Below are 22,750 nucleotides of genomic sequence, written 5' to 3'. Positions count from 1 at the left end.
AACAGCTTTGTAAAAGAGTTTCTAAGCTATTTTTAATTACCATTTTAATTCTGTTTTACCTATACCCCTACAACAGTTCTCAGCCCACAGAAACACTTGCTAGAATTATTACACACATGCTGAATGCACCTCAAATGAGTTGTATATAATCTGCAGTCAGTCGTTTTGGCCAGATGCCGAATGGACTCTGCAATGTATCACCTCAATATTTCTTTATATGAAGTAGATCCTATCTTTTATTTTATCTTAATAGAGCCAGAAGTAACTTTCAAAAATGTAACGTTATTGCTATGTGAAAAAAATTAGGAAAACTAAAGAATCCATCACAGGTCAAAGCAGTAGGATACATTTTGTTACAATACCCCACATAGTTTTACAGAAGATTGCCTATCAATTTCTTCTCAAGAAGCCACCCATTAATCAGAAACTGAATCAAATACATAAGTCTTCTATACAATCAAATTTACATTTCATTCCAAAGCAACAGTAGCAAAACCATCTGGATTGATACAGCTAATAATATGTTAACTGATTTTTAAAATCTGTAGTTATTGACTCTGACCATGACAATGTTTACCAGTATATTTTGATGGAGTCCCTTTAGTTTGTACAGTTAAAAAATTATTTAGATCAGTATACACAGTGACCCTGAATATGATGCTAAGTGATTTCATTGTCATCAACGTCAGACAAGATCTTTCTTTTATCAGTGTGACCCATTTAGGAAATTTACACTAAGGCTTTATAAGTCCCAGTATAAAGACCACAAAGACAACCATTTATTTAACTTAAACCACAGAATTCATTTCAAAATGACTGCGTAACAAGTAAACTCACTATAAAAACCGCTTCACCCATTTAAGCTGTTTTCTTTTAGTTTTTACCAATTTCTATTCTCTACTGCCAAGCATTCTATTTTTTAAAAATTACCAAAGTCCTCAAGAAATCCCAAAGAGAAAAACTAATATAATTTTAATGCTAAATTCAGAACAATACATACCTGCTGGTCTGCTTAGAATATGTGTACACATTTTTTGGTATTCTCACTAACTCACAAGATCAGTGACTTTGATCATGTAAATCCCTTTTTCAGAACTAATGGACAATATGCAGAAAAAGAACTTTTATTGCTCGTTCTGCCTTGCTTTCGTCCTGCAGTCGCTGCTGCCTAAACTCAGCTCTGCTAAATGACCAAACCCACCTACAAGGAGCCTGGCTAATGAAAGGGGGTGCTTTCTGAACAATAGAAGAATTCCTTTGCATTCAGAAAGCAGAGTTCCCATTAGAACCCAAAATCAGAGAGGCCAGTTTTACCTCTTTTTTTTTTTTTTTTAATTGAGATTGTCCCAGCCCTCCTCTACGGTCCAGTGAGACAGTGCTTGTGAAATGATTAAAAAGAACGTGATCTGATCAAGAGGACAGAATAATGGGAAAGGAATGCTAGGTTAGCCACTCCGCTAAGTGCTGGGAAAGAAGACCAACGCGCCCCTTAGCCTATTGTTTTTATTCTCCTCTGCTCTTCAGCCAACCTCCTCGCACTTTGAGTCTTTATTTACTCCATTTTAACGGGTTAAAAGTTGTCCACTTACAAGAGAATTTGGTAACAAGTTACAAATCCTAAAAAAAAAAAAAAACCAGAAAGGAAAAAGAAAAAAAAAAAAAGAAAGGAAGGAAGAAAGAAAGAAAAATCCTTGAATTATATCAAGTTTCCAAAAGGTCATCACTGTCTCTGCTGTGGCCTTTTCCCCATTCCAAATCCTCTATCAATATGTCATAGTGAGTTAGGCAAAGACAAAAGAGAGGCACAGTGTGAAAACGGCACATATATCTAATCCTGACAAAGCAATGAATAGACCTTCACAAGTATAATTATACTTGTTTATTTGTTGCCACGTACAGAGAACTGATGAAAAAAATCCATCAAAGTGGTATTATGCAGACACCAAGAGCTTCTTTTCTTTGGTTGCTAAAGCCACATTGAGGCTTAAATTCCTTATTGTTAAATTCAGAAGAAAGAAAAAAAAAGATTTTTGGCTAGACTTTTTTTTTTTTTTTTTTTTTGCATCAGTTGCTGACAGATCTTTTGTGTCCTAGGCTGTATTAGCTCACACCACTACCTCATTTTTACCCATGTTGGAATTCATAATTACAAACTACTGTACAGAAGCTTTTAAAAGGGTGTGGTGTGCTGACCAGGAGAGGGTAGTGAAATGGTCCTTTTCTCATAGTCTTTCCTTTGATATATCCAAACACAGGTAAAATACCTGTGTGGAAGCACCATTTACGTCAGAATACATCTTTGATCTCAGTCTTTTAAGTTGGTGCTGGTGGTTTTCTTTAGTCAGCTTTCTCTACAATTTGCTCATTTTAGTATATGTTGAGTATTTCATAAGAGATTACATAACTTCTTTCCCACTGCAGTATTAAAAACGTTAGCAAGGAAGGCAAAGACGAGGATGTCAAAGGATTGAAAATATTAAGTAAAAGGATTTCAAATCCAACTATTAAGGAGCCATTATGTTCCAATAGACACTAAATCAAATAACTTAACAAAAGCACATGGGGGGGGGGAGCCAAATGAGCTTTTTTTTTTCCTTGCAGGATAGAAATATATCAAAGTAAAAGCAATCTGCATAGTTAATGTTTGTGAGCTTTACAATTTAAAACAGAAAAGCTGTAATTTTTCTTTGCTGGCAATCTGGGAACACTCTGGAGTTAATTACAGCTGATTCGGAGTGAACCACACAAACAAAGACCAGTCTATGTCCAGACAATTATACTGCATTAACCAGCTTAGAGCTTCCTGCTGATGTTTCAGGGCTCTTCTGTTACACCCTTCTACCTTCCCAGCACGAGAGAAAATGCTTCTGCAAGAAGGAATTAATGAAGAGAACTGCAAAAGAATGTGTGACGACCTCTCCTGACACGGCAAAAACTTTCCACCCATGTCACGACAAAGGGGAGGAGGTAATTATGTTTGAATAGAAGGATGTAACCAAATATATGAAGCATTTAAAATAAGCAAATTTTTAGAGGGAAAGTTTACAAAACCAAAAATGAGTGTGCAAGTCAACTAAGTAATTTCCCCTTAATTTTCCTCATTAAAATCTAAATTAGCTAGTCACTGCAGATTTCTTTCCTACTCTATAAACAGGACCCTTGTGATTGATGTTTAGTGGTCTTCTCCCTCGCTTCTCTTTTTCTCTTCCTCCCTCATTTTCTCTCATCTCTAACCCTATACGGACTTTATGTGACAATTACATTTCATTAAGCATATGTGTTGGAGAACTAAAGAGAAAAGGTAGTTTGCCAGTTCTTCATTTGTATAGTTGTGGGAAATAGGAATTTTACTCAGTTTTCTTCACAACTTTAACCAAACTCCAGCAACTTTCCTTAGAGAGAAATCAATAATCTCTCCTTAACCAAATTACACTATTATATGACTCATTTTATTTGTTTGCTTCAGGAAAATTTCATAATCAGTGAGCAAGATGGACTCAATACTTTAGTTATCCTCTGTAAACAAACTTTGGTACTTCCAACCAATCTAGTTGATTTCTAATTTTCTTATTCATTCTAATTGAAAATGAATAGTTTGCATTGGTGTGAGACAAGGACATGAACTGTAATTATGTTCAGTGCCTCTTTCTGATTCTTTCTTTGATACTATTTTGCTAGTATTCCAGCTGACATTGGGGCTTTGTAGTGATTGCTTCATTAAAGGGTAAGGATGTCCTAATCAGCTAAAGCATTACTAGAAAGCTGTTGTTTGCCAATACTATGAGAATATACTGGCTTTTTTTTTCTTTCTTTATAGAAGAAAAAAGATACATCTGAATGCCAGTAACCCAGCCATACTTAAGTATTAATCATCTTCCCTTTGTCTCAAATACGCAAAGTAGGATTAGAGGTAAATGACTGTAGGATCCTTTTCATTTTTCTTTCCTAAATAAATGTTAATCTACAAATCAATCATGTGTTATATTAAAATACATATAAATATACTTTCTGAAAATACTAAAAGGTTGTGTAAATTACACTCAATTTTGCAAAGCATCTCAGGAGTGGACAGAATCATTTTCCCTTCTCAGACTCCTCTCCCTCAATCGCTACTATATTTGAAAGTTCAAGTCAATAACATGGACCCCTTTGGTTTTCCTTGGAAAAAACATGGACTGTATCAATCATTTTTAGAGATTTTTAATCATATTTGTCATGTTTTCTTATGTTTGTACTTCTAGTCTTTAAAATGTAATTGACTAATCTCTCTGGTTTACACACAATCTAAGAGTGTTTAGTTGATAATGATTTTGAGTTGTCACCTAGTAACATTTAAAAAAACTTAGTTTTACAAAGGTATATATAACCATAGAATATCTGGCTTCAAAAAGATTTACCAGACTAGTGAAAACCATTCTGCACACATATTTATCTCATATACAATGTGAAGACGATATGTTCTAACGTGTACATGTATTTTTCCTTCTTTATCTATTGTATAAAATCCATTATTGAACTACTGATAATTAAATACTTAAAAGAGAAAACAATTGGATAATTATCTGTATCTCACGATTCCCACCAATAGGATCTCATAACCAATGTAGCAGTAAGTGTAGAATGGTGAGTACATTCTTACTTTAAAAAAAAAAAAATGTCATTCTTTGCAGGCTAAACCTACCATAATTATCTTCATAAAGCTAATTACAGGTCAGGTATTCCAGTGAACATTCCTATTCCCTGAGCAATGATTTCACACGATTTCAAAATAGTTTTAATGAAGAAAGCTATACGAACAAATTTTAAAATCACTACCAAGTACCTCTTATTATACAATACTCCTAGAGTCTACAAAATACATCTCTTTTTATATCCCATGTAAATATTTTAAATCATTTTATATTAAAAACCACATAGAACTAACATAATAGAGAACATAAGTGGAATGCCAAGTTTTCTTCTGGATGAAATATTGGCAAATTTATGTTTGATCACTAAGATTAGTTGGTTATTTTATTTCTGTTATGAAGAGCCCTTGTGTGTGTGTGTGTGTGTGTGTGTGTGTGTGTGTGTGTGTGTGTTTGGCCCGAAAGTTAATTTGACTGCTGTCCATAAGTGAAGTGAGCAATTCAGTAATTAACTTTTGTGTTTTAAATGTATGAACTTTAATTAGATTTCATTATAAACAAACAAACGTCAACCATAATTATAAGCTCCTTGGTTTACCCACATATTACCCCTTTTCAAACAAACTTGATGTCAGACAAATTAAAATCAAGCAGCCAGCAATTTTGAGTTGAATTTTACATGATCTGCTGGTAACCTGATTACTTTAACTTCAATATCATTACAGGAAAAGTATTTCAGGAAAAATAATGACAAGAATTCCAACAGGAGACAAGCTTAATTGTATTGATTCAAAAGATGCATGTTCATAGGAACCATGTTGAAGGAATAATGTTATCTCAAATCTACAGTTTCTATTAAAATGAAATTGTCCAGCATGAAAGAGGCAATTAAGATTAGTGTCTACAGAACTAGAGATACTAAACTAACTAAATAATTATCTGGGCCCAATTATCTTATACTTTTAAGTAGCAAAATACCAGTGTGGAGCAACTATAAGGCATGAGGTTTGCAGGTTTATTTACTGACTGGTGTATCTATTAGGACCAAGAACAAGTAGAGCTGTCAGGACATAATGAAGGTAAATGATTAGTTAGCACCAAGCCTGAACTCTTCTTCAATGCAATAAGAGTTAATTAAAGTTTACCACCAAACATCAACCAAAGCAGGATGTTGATCAGGTTTCAGCATTAAGTGCAAACAGACAATAGTTGGCAGCAATTAGTGCAGCTATCAAATGACATGCAATGATAATTATACATTTAAAACAGCTAAAGAGCTGGGGGAAAAAAACTAATCAGCTTCTTTGAGGACAAATACTCAAAGGGCAGGAAACAGGTATCAGATTATTTCACTTTAACACTGTAAATCAATAGAATTAAACAAGAAAAGGTTGTATGGGTACATTATCCAAAAGAGAACAGTTCACTGGCTTCAAAATGAAATAAATCTGCTAGTATTGGTCTATCAAAGATAAGAACTTCTGTAGCGAAAGAAAATAAGTTACTTTTCAATTAAAGTTTCAGAATGAAGTCTGGATAAAGAAAGGTCAGCTTCTTAGTCTTGTGTAAATTCAACAATGCAACAAGTATTTCACTATCATTATTGTTATTTAAATTAAGTATTAACTTCCACTCTAAAATACTATCAAAAGTACTTTATGCCTGAATCTTACCTTTGTGTACTCAAATATTATCTCCCCCAAAAGCTTTTGGATGTTAGATCTAATTTTTTTTTAATGCAGTCAATTTAAAACAAAAGCCATATATACATATTATCATTTGTTATTGCAGGTCTTCCCTTGATGCCACTCAAATCTATGGCTTCAATCTTGCTGAAATCAATGAGCCTACATATAACACAACCCTTAAAATAATTTTAATAAGTCACCTCATTCTCTTCCGTAGTTTCTGGCCTGCATGCTAGAGCATAAGTCTAGAAATGCACCCATCCTCATGACCCCATCTCTCCATCTTTCCAACTAATTCTGTTATGCTAAGGATTTGTACACAATGCTAGCTAATCCCAATATTTCCCTGGAGCTAAATCTAAGCCATGGCTGACTCCCAGCACAAAAATGTCTCTCTCCAAAAGCCCTTTCGCCCCCTTCAGCACTCATACACTCATTGGTCCTGACATTTTCACTTCAGCCATGACAAATGAGCTGATGACTCTGATGTGATTGCATGGGAGGATGGCTTTATCTTAAGATATATCATTAACTCTCATCACCATCTCCTAATATGGCTCTTCTGGGTTAATGTGTTGTGAAAATCTGAGGAAATTTTTGTGTAAATATGTGCACTTTTAGTAGTAAGAGACCAACTTCATCAAAAGGAGAAAAGGGAAGCCAAAGTGGACAGGATCAGGGCGGAAAAAAAAAGACTAGCATTAACTAAATGTGGCTCTGGGGATTTAAGTAACTCTACTCAACCTCTGCACCAGTGCAAACCAGCCAGCTGACTGTCTCTTAAAGGTCCCTTCTCCTCAACATGGGCGGCTGGAGCAGAGCGTAATTTGTGAAGTGGCCCAAATAAAGCTTCTCAGATAAATATGGCTCATCAATCAGCAAAACCATTTTGTTTTTGTTTTTGTTTTTATCCCAGTGTAGTACATATTTTAGTCCTGAACCCTTAATTTCCTATATTATTAAATCTCTCTAAGTTCATTTTAATGGGGAAAGGGATCATCAAAACCCATTTTACTCCAAGATCATTGCATTCCCCAATTAGAAGGGAGCAGTATTTTTCCAACTATTATTAAATGTGAAACTTCCCAAGCTTCAAAGGAGAAGGAAAAGGAAGCCTTTCCACTTAGCATAAATATCACAACGCTTTAGGTTAAGTTAGAACCCGAGTTCCAGTTACGTAGTTCTTGTTATGTATACTATGGAGTTTACAGAGTAGATACTTGTTATAACCTCTTCTCTCATTTCATCTGAGAACACACAGCCAATCAGAGTCAACTGTAGCAAAACAGACCTCAGGAAAAGAGGTCAGGCTTTGAGGTAAAGTGCTATTCACTCTTGGACCATGCAAGGAGCTCTTTATTCCTGTTCTTATTGGCATCAGTCCCCCTTACTAGAGCAAGAACAAAGCCAAGTGCTCGTGTGAGGTTTATGAATAAATCAGAGGTGAGCCACTGTAAGTGCTGCCCATGATTTCCTTGTTGACAGTGAGCACTTAAACAGGCTTCTATGACCAGCAACTTCTGGCAAACCATAAGGATTCCTAATCTGCACCCTGCTTCATTTCAAGAACTAATGACCTACCCCATTTTTCCTGCAAGTTTTCACCTTTCAAGCAATTCTTGTCTATCTCGAGCAGCTTTAACTTTACAATCCCAGAAAGTCAGCTTGTGCTGTGGTCATCAAAGAAATTACACCAACTGAAAAATCTTCCTTTGCTCGGAAAGATTCCACAAGTAAAAAAAAATCTCTGGCATTACAGAAATTATTCTCATGTTAATATTACAGAATCTTTGGATATGGGAGCAGCTAAGCCAACTAAGGTGAAAAATGCTAAATAATTTGCTGAAGGGCACATACACATCAGATCCGAACAACTAGGCTCTGTAGTTATGTGATATTTCCCAAGAATTTCTCTGGGCTTCAGTTTCCTTATGGGTTAAACAAGATGATTGTGCTATATCCCTTCTGAGTACAGCAATCTATGGTTCTAATATAAAAACCCATTTAGATTGCGCTGAAGATAGTTTTCCCTATGGAGTTTTCCAAGACAAACCCAGATGTTTTTAAGGTTGTATATTTCTTTTCAGTACCTAGATTTCAAAAAGAGAGGCAGATTTCAGTAGAACAGTAAACTGAAGTTTTCTATTTATATTTTTAATTAACTATTATTCATTTTTTCATTCATTCAATAGGTATTTTATTGAGCACCAAAGATTTGCTAATAATGTCTGTCACAATGCAGTGATTAAACAGATATGGTTGCTGCCCTCATGGAGGCTGAAATTTATTTGAAGAAACACTTAAACAAGCATCGTGGAAAGTGCTAAGATGCTGTTTTTCTTTCGGTGAAATACATCATTACCTTATCAGTATTCAGTAAATGCTGTGCTTTATATCAACGTATTTCAAGCGAATTGTCAAGTCCTGGGCCACTCATAAATGACCAGAACATAGGCAACGCACACACTTAATTTTAGGAAAATTTTAACAAAGATTATGAACCACACATATTAAGCAAAAATCAATCTCAAAGCTGGAAAGTTACAGTCCAAGTACACTTACATTTCCCATAAAAATACAAACAGTAATTTTAAATGTGCATCTTACATGTGTCACAATGGGAAATTATTATGAATTTTAAAAAGAAAATCCATAATAGAGATAGACTTTCATTTCTAGATAGTCCAAAAATTGTATTATAAATTTATTAACCTTTGTCATGAATCTTATCTTTGAACCTGGGTACTCTTCTAATGAATAATGCATTATTATAAAAAGATAAAGGATTGTGATCTCCTCCACGAGATAAGCCAAGGAGTCTCATAAGTTGGCTAAAAATCTCTCAAAAGAACTTAAAGGTTGTACAGTATTACTGGATTATTAATAACTGGATCTCTTCTCTAAATTGGTATAAATCTTGATCAACAGGGTGCCATGTAATAGTATCCATTCCTTTTGTTGCATATCAAAATATCATAATCCCCAAAATCTGGAAAGGTATTTCTATGGCATCTAATCAAGTTTTGGGAAATCCTGTAATTCTAAGGCTTTCAAACAGGCTGGGTCAACAAGACTTAAATAAGCGTTGTGGTATCGTCTATGATTGCATATAATGGACAGTCTGGAATCTTGAGTTCATGAAGAGAGACCAAGGTCTGAATTATTTAAAAACTATTCCTGTTCTAATTTGCTTCTTAGAAAAAGACCCAGAAATGCATTAAACATCTAAAAACTCTGGAAACCAAAACAACTCATGATGATAGAGGGGCAGATAATGAAGTGAAGGACTATCCACATAGATGCCATCTAGGTATCTGGTCAATACGAATATACCTTTTATGCAAACACATTTCCTAATTTCTGTTTCTGTTGTAAGAGAGAGGGGCATCCCTACTCAAAAGAGCTATGTAGCCTTGCTTTATCAAATGCTCTTTAGTTGAGCAATACATTAAAACCAGCTATTGAAAATAAAGAAAAAAGGAACACAGGGTATCAGGCCCTGTCACATTTACTTATTTTAATGTTCACAACACTTAAGTGTTATGTAATCTCTACAACAACTTTAACATACGAATGAGGAAACGGAAGCTTACAAAGATTACACCCATAATAAGAATTTAACTCAGGTGTCTAGTAGTTCTAACACAATTTCTACTGGTCATTGAGTTGTCAAAAATGGAGTAGATTTTCAAATATCTAAAGTCTAAGTTAAAATAAACTCATTTAAAAAGGAATGCAAGCACTTAAAAATGCAGTCAAGATTCACATACTTGAATTAGAAACACCATACTGAATCTATTTTGGATATAAGAACTTCTCAGAGAATTTGGGAAGTAGTACATTTCTGTTCCTGTCTTTGAAGGCAAAAAAATAATAATAAAATAAAATAAAAATAAATAAAAAGGAATCAAAAGTAAACAGAATCAAAAGAATGTCTGTTTTTTACTGGGTCATTCTTTCTGTGTACTATGCTACCTTTATAACATCACAGCATTGTCTTCGTTTGCTTTCCCTACACAGTACAGAAATCTTAATCTTCAGAGCATCATGTTCATGATTATGAAGAATACATTTTTAACTCACTGAGATCATCGGTACTTTCATGAATCATAAACTCTTCTTGACCATTCAACGCACCTAATCTGACCTCCTAAGTAACCCCAAAATATGTACATGGTCACAATGATAAGATGCCATTCGGATTGTACTTGTTTCCTTTTAGTAGCAGAGAACTCATCCCTCAGAAGAAACGGCATCACTGTTGGATTACCAACATTTTCCTTTTCTTCTCTATTTCCACCACCATACTTGGTAACGTAACAAACCTTTTCCCAAGCAGCCAAGATAACAGTGTGACCATTGGTCCTCGAGTTGGGATATCTGAGTTTTGTCCAGACATGTCCCTAACTTGCTTGGTAACTCAATGGTTACTTCTCCTGAATTCACTCTCATATTTTACAATGAGCTGGCTGAACTGGATTAACTCTATGGTATTCTCAGGCTTTAGCATGTTGATAGTGTGCCTTACAAACCTACCTGTGCTCTTTTCTGTTGTGATCATGTTGGTCAGTTCTTAGAAAATGAAAGGAATTTAGTCTACAGAGGGAAAATTTCACAGGCTACTCCTATGTATACATCTAAAGAGGAAAGAGAGACACTAACGTGCAAAGAGAGTCGGTGTGTGTGTATGTGTCTTTATATACACTCCTAGTTGGTATATACTAAACCAAAAGAGATGACTCATTCTCAATGAAGTAGCGGGCTCAGAAAATTTAAGTATTACTTGCACTATTCCTAGCTGTATGGAAAAAAGTACTGTACTTCAGAGAATCCACATTAATAAAGCTTTTCAGGTTTAATTAAGGTACTTTGGGAAATGATTGGGCTTCTTCAATTTACTCTTCCAAGCAGACGAATTTTAAGATTCTCCATAAACTTCCCTCTTACAAAGTTTTGTTTTGTTTTGTTTTTTAACAGTACAACCAGGTGGTGCACACCAGCTCATATGTTTTTGTATTTCAACCATTGTTAAAGCTATGGATTTCCTTTCTTCTTTACAGTGAAGGAAAAGAATTTTATGGACAGTTATAAAATGCATATTTTAACCCAAAAGTCAATTTTCCCTGGTTAAAATGATTTAGATCTGAGTAAATACTTGCAGAACGCTTTCTGTTTTTATAGCTAGAACACAATGGAACCTATAAACTTTGTCTTCAGAGGTATGTACTATAGTGGGTACCATTCAGAAATTATCAACTGCGCACTGTCGTATCCCCAGGACAAGCAAACATGAGAAATGATCAATCATCTAAATCCATGATGCTGGTGTGTGAACTCTTGACCTGAATGACTAAAACACTCAGGACTGGTCTTGGACCATCAGGGCATTAGGACATATTAACCAAGTCAAGCCGCCCAAATTCTTAAATGCTGTTTGTTTATTTTTTCAATCTTTAAAGTGGCTAATTACATCAGAGATAAGTTGCTTGCCAAATAGGACTTTAGTGTCAAAGCCATTTTTAAGTTGTGTGCATACATTCAAAAATGCCTGCAAATGGCAAATATTTTATTTCACTCACAAACCTTTGAGAGTAGGGGAGTGGAGAGCAGCCATCCATGGACTGAGGATTGTATGTCAAACGTGAAACCATATCAAGCTTTCAAGGCAACTTGTGAACCTCTGAAACTAGGGAATTAACAGAACATCAAATCCAGTAAGATCACAGGGGCACAATCCTTATGCAAGAAAATAATGCCATTGAGCCCTCATTAAAAGACCATTTCGTCCTTAGCCATCAAAGACTGCGAGTGCACTAAGATCTTGGTTATATCATCAGGGATAACTAAAACAAGTGCCAAGAGAAATTGTGCACTTTTAGTTCTCACATGTGTCCATCTGTTCACGTATAAACATATATTCTGCTTTCTGTCTGATTCCTAAAATCTTGATATCAGAATACCCTGGGCTTTTGCCCATTTCCTAAGAATGCAGACATCACATAAGCTACTATTAACCCATGTGTGATCCACTTCCATGGTGGCTGGAAAGCTGCCAGTTACAACACATGGCGCTTGGTTAACAATGTCTTAAAATATAAATGAATTTATTTTTTAAATTAACACATTTTTCTTATGGAAATACCTTAATAAGCTCTTCTGCATGTAAAATAGCCTCCATGTGGATTTTTTTTTGTTCTTTTAAGACTTTTTGCAAGCATATCATAAACTTAACCATAAAAGTTTCTGAAACAATCCAGAATTTCTTGACAAATTTTTAAAAGGACTCCAGTAAAGAATTTTGGTAACTTTATATAACAAAGATCAAACACTTTTCCTTTACAATATTCTGTACTCAAGAGGCAACCCTTATACTTTAATTTACGTGAAAACACTTCTGACTTCCCTAGTTTCCATGTAACATTCTTAATAGTACCTCAGCAACTGAACTGCGAAAGTGATGAGGCAAACAGAAGTTCTACACTCTGGGAACAAAACAAGTTAGTTTAATATCTGGTGGAATCTTTCAATCTTGCTCGGGGGCAGCCTTCAATGGCTCATCTGTTGTGACTCCAAACCGGAGATTGTTTAAAATGTATACATATAAATAATTATCCACACTGCATTTGATTTACATATGTACAAAAGAATCAATTCCCACCTTTGAAAGTGCCTTAACACTTACGGTATTTTAACTGCCCTAATTATGGTTGAAGAAACATCATTAAGAGCCCTGACCATGTTGTCAACTGATAACCAGTTTCAGCTCTTCCTAGTGACAAGAGAAAACTTTACTGCCAATGTCTCCAAAAATGAACATACAATACTCAGACACTTTTTAAAAGACTTATCTCTAAATGAAATGCACAAGACACCTACAAAGCAACAGGAAGATGAATTAAATCCTAAGAAAATAACTCTGTATCTTCTTCTACTAACCCCTCCCAACCATAAAAGCTGATGGGCCACTTAGCACACTTAACATTGGCAAAAGTCAGGATACACAACTCTTTCCCAAATGAAGTGTTCTACCAATTGAGACAACTATTTATAGCCTATCGGGGAGGAGGGCAGAGGAACACCATATATTCCATTGTTAACTAAATTAAATATCCACACCATACTCTTTGCCTCCTCTGAAATAACCGTTTTTGACAGCAAAGTGCTGGGAATTCTCGATACCCAATAGTCAATATTTGGCTAGCCTAGCATGTTTCTGAAAACTCTTCTGCATACAAGCCTCTGTTTATCATACTCTAGCTGCACTATTGTCATATATATTACTTCCCAGTGATGATGAAAACTCAGGGCATCTTATAAGTTGCTGAAATCTGAGCCCCTGCTTGTTTTCTCAAGTCTTGGACAAACATAACTTTAGAGAGAGCAGAGCATAGGCATAAAGAAAGAGGGGCTTGCATTTTCATCTTCCTTTCATCTTAGTCATTCAGTCAGCCATTCAGAACCCTATTCAACAGAGCTTTTCATTATGCAAAAAAATGCTAATCCTTTTCCGATGCTTTCACACTTGTATAAACCCCCATTCCTTCAACTGAAAAGCAATTATATCAGTTTACCTTTCTGTCAAAAACAGGATTAATATTCCAATAACAGAATCTCCTTTCTTTTCCTATCTTTTTGCTTTAGGAAACTAGAGATTATTAGTAGAGGCATTCTTAGAATGAGAATACATTATTTTAAATATGATGGTGTTAACTAATGAATTGAAAAAGGAGAATGATCATAAGAAGAAAAAGTGCCCCAGTATACTGCAGAAACTCTTTTCTGTGACAGAACTGACCTTCCCTTTGCAGATGCCCAAAGAGACTGAGACTCACTCTGGTCTATTAATCAGAAACAAATTATGAAAGAATGTAGTTGGACTGGTTGACACTATCCTGTCTTGGGAGACTCAGTAACAGCCTAGTAACAATGTCCTCTTCATGGGTAATGAACAGCCATGACAAATGGGGCAGAGAAACTATTTATTTGCATATGCAAATTCTCACACAAGGGAAACATGTACAAACAAGTGTCATTGTAAGGTGGATTAGGCAAACAACGCTTTCTTTTTAGGACATTCTGCAGCCCAGAACATTAGTCAGCACAATTAAACCAGTCTCCATGGAGACTAATGAAATTTCACCATGGTATGAGTTAAATTAGATAGCTAGTTATGTGTTTCCACAATCCAACTTGAAATCCATTATTGTTTCAGAACAATACAGCAATTGTGCCTAGCTGATCTTTGCCAGCTCAACAAGATCCTAAGTTGACAATTTGCATATGTTAATATAATTAAGCACTAATTACATGAAACTTGTACATATTCACATGCACTTTCCCTGGGCGCTTTTCAGTTTGAACCTTGGCCAAGTCTTTAACCCTTAGAATGGTCTTAGAGGATAAAAACTCTGCCTGTGGGTACAGCCCCTAGGCAGACACAGAAAGGCTCCTCATTTATAAACACAAAGCTTAACCTGGCTTCTCATATTTCTAGCAACAATGACAGAAAATATTTTGTGAGTGTGGTAGGGACCAGGGATGAGGGAAAACGGGGCAGGGGGTGGATTTGTCTTTAAAGACTCATAACGAATATCTTCTCATAGAAAAGCAATAACATTCATTTCAAGAAAATGTTAAGAATTTGCTCTCACTGACATTGTGGGACCTTGGGAGATGAAAATGGTTTGACAACAGCAAAAATAGCAAGTAGAAAAGGAAAAGGGAGCATCAGCACCTAATGAGCTTTACATAAATATATGCAGAGGCAATTAAGCAATGTTAATTACTATGACAGCAGTTAATTGAATATAATTAGATATTTTAAGCCACTGAATAAAGCATAGTTAAGATTAATTTTATTGAGATTAATTGTAAATAAGGATAGATTAACTCTGTGTTTTGACAGGCATAAAAAGTAGTTCTGCAAATTAAGCAGGAGCGTGGCCACCAGTCCAAAAATCATATATTATTTTAATGTCACACCTCAGAATCATCCCCTCAATAAACATGACTTTTCAAACCCAAACAGACAGGAATCTTGAAGAAAAACAAACAGCTTGCAGAGATTAAAGAGCCTTTTGTCCTTTTTCATGTGCATTTCTTTTAACAGACTAAATTAAGCGAGTCTGGTGTACGTTTTTTAGGAAGGAACATTTCACACTGAATGGAAAAAATGTTCTATCACATATGAAATTCGTGCAGCTGTGCGGAACTTGGTCCAGATGGTTTCAGACTATAAACCACCACCAAATGATAGACAGTAGGCCTTCCCAAGATTATGTGATAAAGTCACAATCTTTTATTTTGACCTCCCAAATTTCTGCTTTGTATTATTTTCAATCAAATCACAGATTTTCTTTTACAAATGTGTTTCTCCAAGAGGGTTAAAAGAAACATTGTGCCTACTAAGTACTAGAAATAAATGTAGAATGAATTGAAGAAGGCCTCCTGTAACAGATATCAGCTAAATCATTCAGCCACAAAATGCAATGAGAGCTATAACAGCGCATGCAGATGACAACACTTGATTATTACTCTTACAAACAACGGTTTCTAAAAATATTTCTTAGGAAAATATTGCTAAATGAAAAGCCTTCCCAAATACTTCCACACCAAGCCAATTCATGCATACTCTTTAAGGAAATTAACACAGTGTTCAAGAATGCTGAACAAATCACTAATAAGAGAGGAACTTCAATTGATTTTGAAATAAATCAATAGGTGATTAACACAATATTTTTAAAGCAGCAGAATGTGTGTGCGTCTATATTGCATAAACATATATATTATATTTCCAATACCCCTTAGCTCTTAATCGAACAAGGGCTTTATGCTATTGAGCATGCCTCTATACTACCTCACAACTTCTTTAGGATGCCCTTAGTCTTTATAACGAAAATCCTAAAATGGTCTGTGAAACAAGACTACGACAAGCCATTCTGCAGTGAAAGATTTTAAATCATCCAGCCTCTTCTAATAGACTTGAGACTTATTGAGGTAGAAACCATAAAAAATGAAGAAGGGAAATTTAATCCCTGAAATATTGATTTGCACATTAATATCATATAGGCAGAGGGCAATTTGGCTTCGTGGAAATGACACATTGTCGACCCTTGGTGAAGTCAGAGCCAATCTAACTGCTGAACATGTCTGAATCTCAAGAGTTATTAAGGGCTTCCCTTCTTGCCTTTATGACTTTTCTTCAGCCTACCAATGCAATCTTAAATGTATTATCTTTAAGAAATAATTGTAAAACCTCAGGGGTTTTCCAGTTAATGGAAGGGAGGCCAAACCACATCAGATTCTGAAATGCAACATTAAACCCTTGCAATCAACAAAACCACCTCAATTCTCATCCATCCAGTGGAGGATCTAATATTGTTATTAGAGATAATCAAATTTCATTGTGTAAATTTAGGCTCATGGTCAGAATGAAAGCAGTAAATTCTGCAATATTAAACAGCGATTTCTCAGCATCCTTTATGCTTTCCTTTGCTGGTGCAGCATCTTTAAAAATAATCCAACTAACTCAAAATTAATGAACAGATTTGGGCTCATCTGCTAAAAACTGCGAAAGATTACAATAGAGCCGAACATGTTTCCTTCATTTTTAACTTTCAGTGGCAACTTTCACTTCCTAGACCCACAGCCCACTCTCCCTGTCCCAACCCCTTAGTTGGTGCTATTGCTTTGACTTACACAGCTGGTTTACCTGACCTTTCTTTGTTCCTTAGGTACATTTCACTTTTCAGATTTATGGTATTTCCCCCATATTTCATTGGCTCTATCTTCATTGCCATAAAAATGAAAACACTTAAGTATGAGTTTACTTTTTCAAATCCAAAAGCAACCAGCTATTGAAGAAATACACAGTGATGCTCTCCCCAGTTTATGCCATAAATATTAAAACCATTTAAAAAAATAACTATATAAACCTTATGATCCCCACACTGAAGCCAGGTGCAAGAGGTTAAAACAGCTGGCTAGCCATCTTTTATTTTTGTGTGCCTTCCTGCTGATTGAAACCGCAAACATTGAAAACTATCAAACATTCCCTTAAGGATTTTCTTTTTTTAAGAAGAGGAAGGAAAAAAGAAAACCTTCATTTTTTATAATATGCTCCTCTGTGGAGAAGAAAAACTCTAAAACACAATCAGTCACAGAGTAGTGCAATAATTCCGAATATCTCCTTTCTGTTGTATTTAAACCATCATTTCCAACAACTTCTACACACAATTGTTTTTAATCCTTCAGTTAGAAAAGAGAAAAGAGGCAAAAAAAGAAAAAGAAAGAAAGTCTGAGCTTGCTCTGTCAGTTTTGCCAGTAAATATAAAGTAAAACAAATGTTGATGGCACCGAGAGTGTTACATACCCGGGCTGTGTTTTTGCATTGCTCTCAATGGAAGCGATCGATGCCCGTGTCACTGTCGCGTCCCAATCGCAGCCAAGTCTCAGCCTTAATCTAAGCAACACCCGAAAAGGCAGCGGCAGCCGCAGCCTCTCCCTGACTCTTCCATCCATCCACCCAACTAAAAATATAATACTACATATGAGCTTTAACCACTCCACGTTTATAGGGATCAAGCCACTGAAAATCCAGGAGAACACAATAAAAAAAAAAAAAAAAAAAAAAAAAAAGAACCCTCCTTCTGTCTCTTGTCTCTCCTCTCTCTCTCTCTCTCTTCCTCTCTCCTCTCTCTCCTCTCTCTCTGTCTCTCCTTTTGCCATCTACATGATCCTTGATTAAACATGGAACAGAGTTATTAAAAAGGGGGGGGTAAGGACTCAAGGAGAGGAAATGCAACTGTCAGAAATCGGGACCGCCAGATTTCCTGGTGAACCTGCCTCTGTCTGAGTCAGTGTCAATCCACCATCTTCCGCCAGTGAACTTGTCTTTGGGTTTTTGTTTGGTTTGGGGGGGTTGTTGTTGTTGTGTATGTGCTTTTTTTGGAAGGGGGGAGGGGAAAGGCAAGGTGGGGGCTGGAGGTGGGGGGGAGTAGGGAGAATGTGTGTGTGTCTGTGAGTACGTGTTGAGTGTGTGTATGTATGTGTGTGTAGGGGTCGGGGTGGGGGGGGTCCGTGTTTGCGATCTGAACCTTTGGTACCTACAAGGAGGGTGTCTCGCCGAACGGTAGCTAAGATCTCACCAGAACCGCGCGGAAGTGAGGAGTCGCGGCCAAAGACGCCCGCTGGAGCCTCCTCTCTGGGCCGGACCCCAGCCCGAGCCGCGAAGGGAGCCCCCCGCCCGGATCACAGGTAACAAAAGAAATACAAACCAGTGCACCGTCTTCTGTGGGGGAAGGGGACCAGGATGGGGAACCCTCAGTAACTTGGGCATCGGCAGAGAAACTTTATACAATTCCATGAGAAATTTTATTATTATTATTATTTTCTGATAGAAAAGAGCAAAAAAGAATGGGGGGAGGAGGGAGTGAAACAGAAGTAGAAGGAAGGCGAGACCCGACGCATTCCAGCCCCTCTTCCCTTAGCAGCTCCCGGCCGGAAGGCGCACTTGATGCGGAGAGAGGCGAAGAAGGTGAAGTTCGTTTGTAGACATGGAACCTCTTTGGGGGGGGGGGCAGGGAATAAATCAGTTCTCACAGCCGGCCACAGCCCCCCCCAACACACACACACACACACACACACACACACACACACACACCCTTTGCCAGAAGGAAAGGAAGAATTCTTGACCCCGAGCCGCTGGCATCTATCCTCTAGTCTAACGCACACCCGGCAGCGAAAGCGCCCGGCAGAGCTGCTGCCGCCTCCCGAGTCCCTGGCCCCGAGGCCCGGCGTTCCCGCCTCCTAACGGACCTGCCTTCCGTTCGCCAGCACCCGAGTCCGCGCCGCCCGCGCCGCCCGCGCCGCCGGGAACAGCCCTCGGCTGTACCCCGCCGTCCGCCCCGGCCGGCGGGTGTCTACCTGCAGCCCCAGACCCAGCTCGCGCCGGGGCCTCTTGGAACCCCCTGCCCAAGGCGTACGGATCCCCCGTCCTCCGCCAGTCCCGCGCACTAAGCGCTCTTCGGGGAACTTGAGAGAGGAAAGGGTGGGGGTGGTAAGAGGAGGAAGAAAAACGAGGCTGAATAACGGGGGCGGGGGGGGTGTAAAACAGGGAGAGAGGGGCTTCAAGCCCCACCGACCACCGTCCAAACTTTCCGAGGATGAGTGCGGAGAAAGGGTCATCCCGACCGGGGTGTGGGGGCGCGGGGCGACCGGGGACCCTTCCAGTGCCCGCGCCGCTGCGGAGCTGACAGCTTCCCCGCGCCACGAGAACGCCACAGGCTCGCGGTGGAGACAGAACCCGAAAAGACAGGAAAAAGGAGAGAAAACTGCTCGGCCAAACGTGGATGATCCGCCACTTAATCCAAAAGTTAAATCCCCAAAAACGCAGTCCCCCAAAGAAAGTGGAAAATCAGGTCCCTCAGTGCCCCCTCCCTCTTTCAGCGGAGCAAATCCTTGAGCCAAAAAAGGGGGAAAGAGATAGAAAAGGGGGGCAGAGCGGAAGAGATGGTCGGGATGAGGGGATGTGTGCGAGAGCGAGCGAGAGCGAGCGAGCTAAGGGCAGAGAGGGAGAGAGGCGGAGAGGGAGAGAGAGGGAGCGAAATATCAAAGATTGTGCAAGATCAGGCTGGAAAGATAATCGATACTCGACCTAAATTTAACACAAACTACTCAATAAAAGTTAAAGAAAAAACTTACTTTCCATTTCCCCTGCAGTTCCTACTCGATCTTCGCCTCTTTTTTGTTTTGCTTTTATTTTACTTACAGCTGATCACATCCAAGTAAAACGAGAGGGTTCATTAAAAAAAAAAAATAAAAAAAATAAAAAAATAATCCTCGAACTTTATTGGGTGAAAATAAAAACGCTGAAGCAGAAAGTGGGGGGCATGGAGCGGTCCTCGGGGGTCCGGGAGGAGTTAAAGCATGTGCCGACCGCGGTCTCGCTGTTTGGTTGTGAAGGGGTTGGGAAAAGGAGGAAAGGAAATGAAAATCCGATATGTCTTTATTCTGCTAATTATTATCGTTTTAGCCCTGTTTAAAAAAATGGCTGATTAAGTTGAGTGCGCATGTCTTTGTGTGTCTATTCCCGATATGCACTCTGGGAATGAGAGAGGAGAGTGAGGGAGAGGGAGAGGGAGAGGGGGGAGAGAGAGGTGTAATTAGTGAGGTGATCAACATTCCCCAGACTGCAAATGACGCGCAGCCCGGACTCAGAGCAGCCCGGGAGCCTCGCGGCTTCCAAGGCTCGGAGCGCTGCGGCGGGAGCCCGGGACGCTGCGACCGCGGAGAGGGCAGGAGATGGGGATCTCCGGGGCTCGCACCCCACGCGCCCCTGAGCGCGCGACTCCCAAACTTCATTAGACACACACACACACACACACACACACACAATCTCTCTCTCTCTCTCTCTCTCTCTCTCTCATTTCCTCTCTCTCAGCAAAAAGAGAGAGAAAATAAAACATAAATACCGCCAAAACAATGCCCTTTAACCAGTCGAATTTTTTTTTTATTCTAATGAAGCAAAATAATTATTATCGGACCAGAGATTTGTTTACTAGGGAGCTTTAAGGAGAAATATAAGTTAGAGTAATGAAGAGTTTTTCTCTGCCTAATTTATTCTGTTGTGTACAAGAACGCATTTTAATGAAGAAATGCAGGGACCGAGCAAATATGCAGATGTATGTAAATAAACGGTGCCTGGCAGTGTGCAAACACCGCTCGCCAAGCCTGTTTCCAAGGAAGAATTGCACTCTGGATCCATAGGCACCTTTTTAAACACCTATCTTTTGCTTGCACACGCAGGAGAGAAATCCCAGGGCATGGTAGATGCAAGCGGTTAGTTGAGTCAAAGTAAACTTTCAAATGAGAATAAGAGATGGGTGCAAGGGTGATAGTGGGGATATGGTTTTAGACTTTATGTAATATTTTTGAATATTTTATCAGAATTGCATAAGTTCAATGTAATAGCTTTAAGAAGACTTAGGGAAAAAAAAAAACCTTTCATCTTACAAGTCTGTTGAATTATCTTTCTTGAAGCACATTATGATGAATTTTAAAACCCCACTACAGATCTCATTAGAATGAAATATACTTGGTATTTTCTGGTGCAAAATTTAAGGTGGCTGATTCTCATTTGAAAATCTAATTATCTCTTTCCAATATTACAGATGTGAATATGAGTGACACTTTCATTAAAAGATAATTAACTAAAACTAGGAATAGACATACTTTTAAATACCCCCTACTGAATATCTGAATATGGAATATACATATATATATATATATATATATATATATATATATATATATATACACTATCCCTTGCTACTCAGATAGCATCTTGATACACTGCTACACTATAGGTCACAAGTAGACACCATCTATGTAATATTTCAAAAATAGGAATTCTAGAGAGAAGGTGAAAGTACAAACCAAACAAGCTAAAAACAGGAAATACTTGCAATGTCCAGCTTCCTGGACAGGTGAGGTGTCAGCTGCTTTTGAGCTGACAGGTCTTTGAAGTTCTGGATGGCCAGGATCTGCTTCAAAACCTTGTCTTAGGCCTTAAGCACCAAATCTACCAAATACCAACAAAAAGGTTTATTGCAGGACAACGGAGGCTGCAAACACGCTTCTTTCTGGGCCTGAAACATTGTGTTATCAGGGAACATTTGGAAAATCCTAGAACTGATGCAAATTGCATTAAAAACCAAACAAAACACCTGGGAGGATAAAAGTATAGCCCTCAAAAGAGCAGACCTAGGCCCAAATCAGAAAAGCTGGTTGCCTACAGCAGCTGGCTAAGGTTACAATGAAAGTCCAAAGGCTTAGAGTAGAGAATAAAACCTAGATATGGTCTTTATTAAGGGGGGGGGGGGGGGAAGCAAATCACCACCTTAGGAATCTGAAGTCGATGTATGTACCAGTATAGTATAAACCAGGGCTACTAAACGTTAACAGAAAGAAAATCATCTACCTCTCCAAAGACTCCATTCTATTTTAAACTTATTTGGGAAGCAATCTGCTCAAAGTGTATGGTTTTCTAAGATTTTTAATATACTTTGTTTACAGTCTTACCTTTTATACAGCAACTGTATCATTGGTGTGCTGTCTGATTGCACCTCAGTTGAGTTTATCCATGGCTTTAAGAAACATACATGGCACGATGGTAAAATTTTAATTCTCTGTAACTTACAAGTGAAGAAGGTGTTTATGTAGCATTGTTGTTTACAGAAAAACACCCCAGAGAGCAAAAATTCTGGCTTTAAAAAACTATTTGAGATGTGTGTTGGGGAAGGGGGTGGGGGCTTTTAAGAAGACTGAGGGGAAATGAAGGCAGGGAGACTTTCAGGTTCAAATCAGAAAAGATCAAGCCCTTTGCGGGAGAGGACTCCATGTACAAGCTCACTGATGGAAAAACCATTTCCTGCG

At 38.0% G+C, this 22,750-nt stretch overlaps 1 protein-coding gene across 1 annotated transcript in view; it reads right to left on the bottom strand.

Annotated features, from left to right (window-relative positions):
- ZFHX4 (zinc finger homeobox 4) overlaps positions 1-20,270 on the bottom strand; it is a 181,610-nt gene extending 161,340 nt beyond the window's left edge. Inside the window, exon 1 of the mRNA XM_027567822.2 lies at positions 20,018-20,270. The gene's annotated coding sequence lies outside the window, so the exon portion shown is untranslated. The remainder of the gene's footprint in view (positions 1-20,017) is intronic.
- Between the last annotated feature and the right edge of the window lie 2,480 nt (positions 20,271-22,750).

This window comes from Zalophus californianus, chromosome 4 (genome assembly GCF_009762305.2).
Source record: "Zalophus californianus isolate mZalCal1 chromosome 4, mZalCal1.pri.v2, whole genome shotgun sequence".
Taxonomy (NCBI): domain Eukaryota; kingdom Metazoa; phylum Chordata; class Mammalia; order Carnivora; family Otariidae; genus Zalophus; species Zalophus californianus.
Note: the sequence above shows the minus strand (reverse complement) of the source record. Positions and strands in the feature narration are given on the sequence as shown.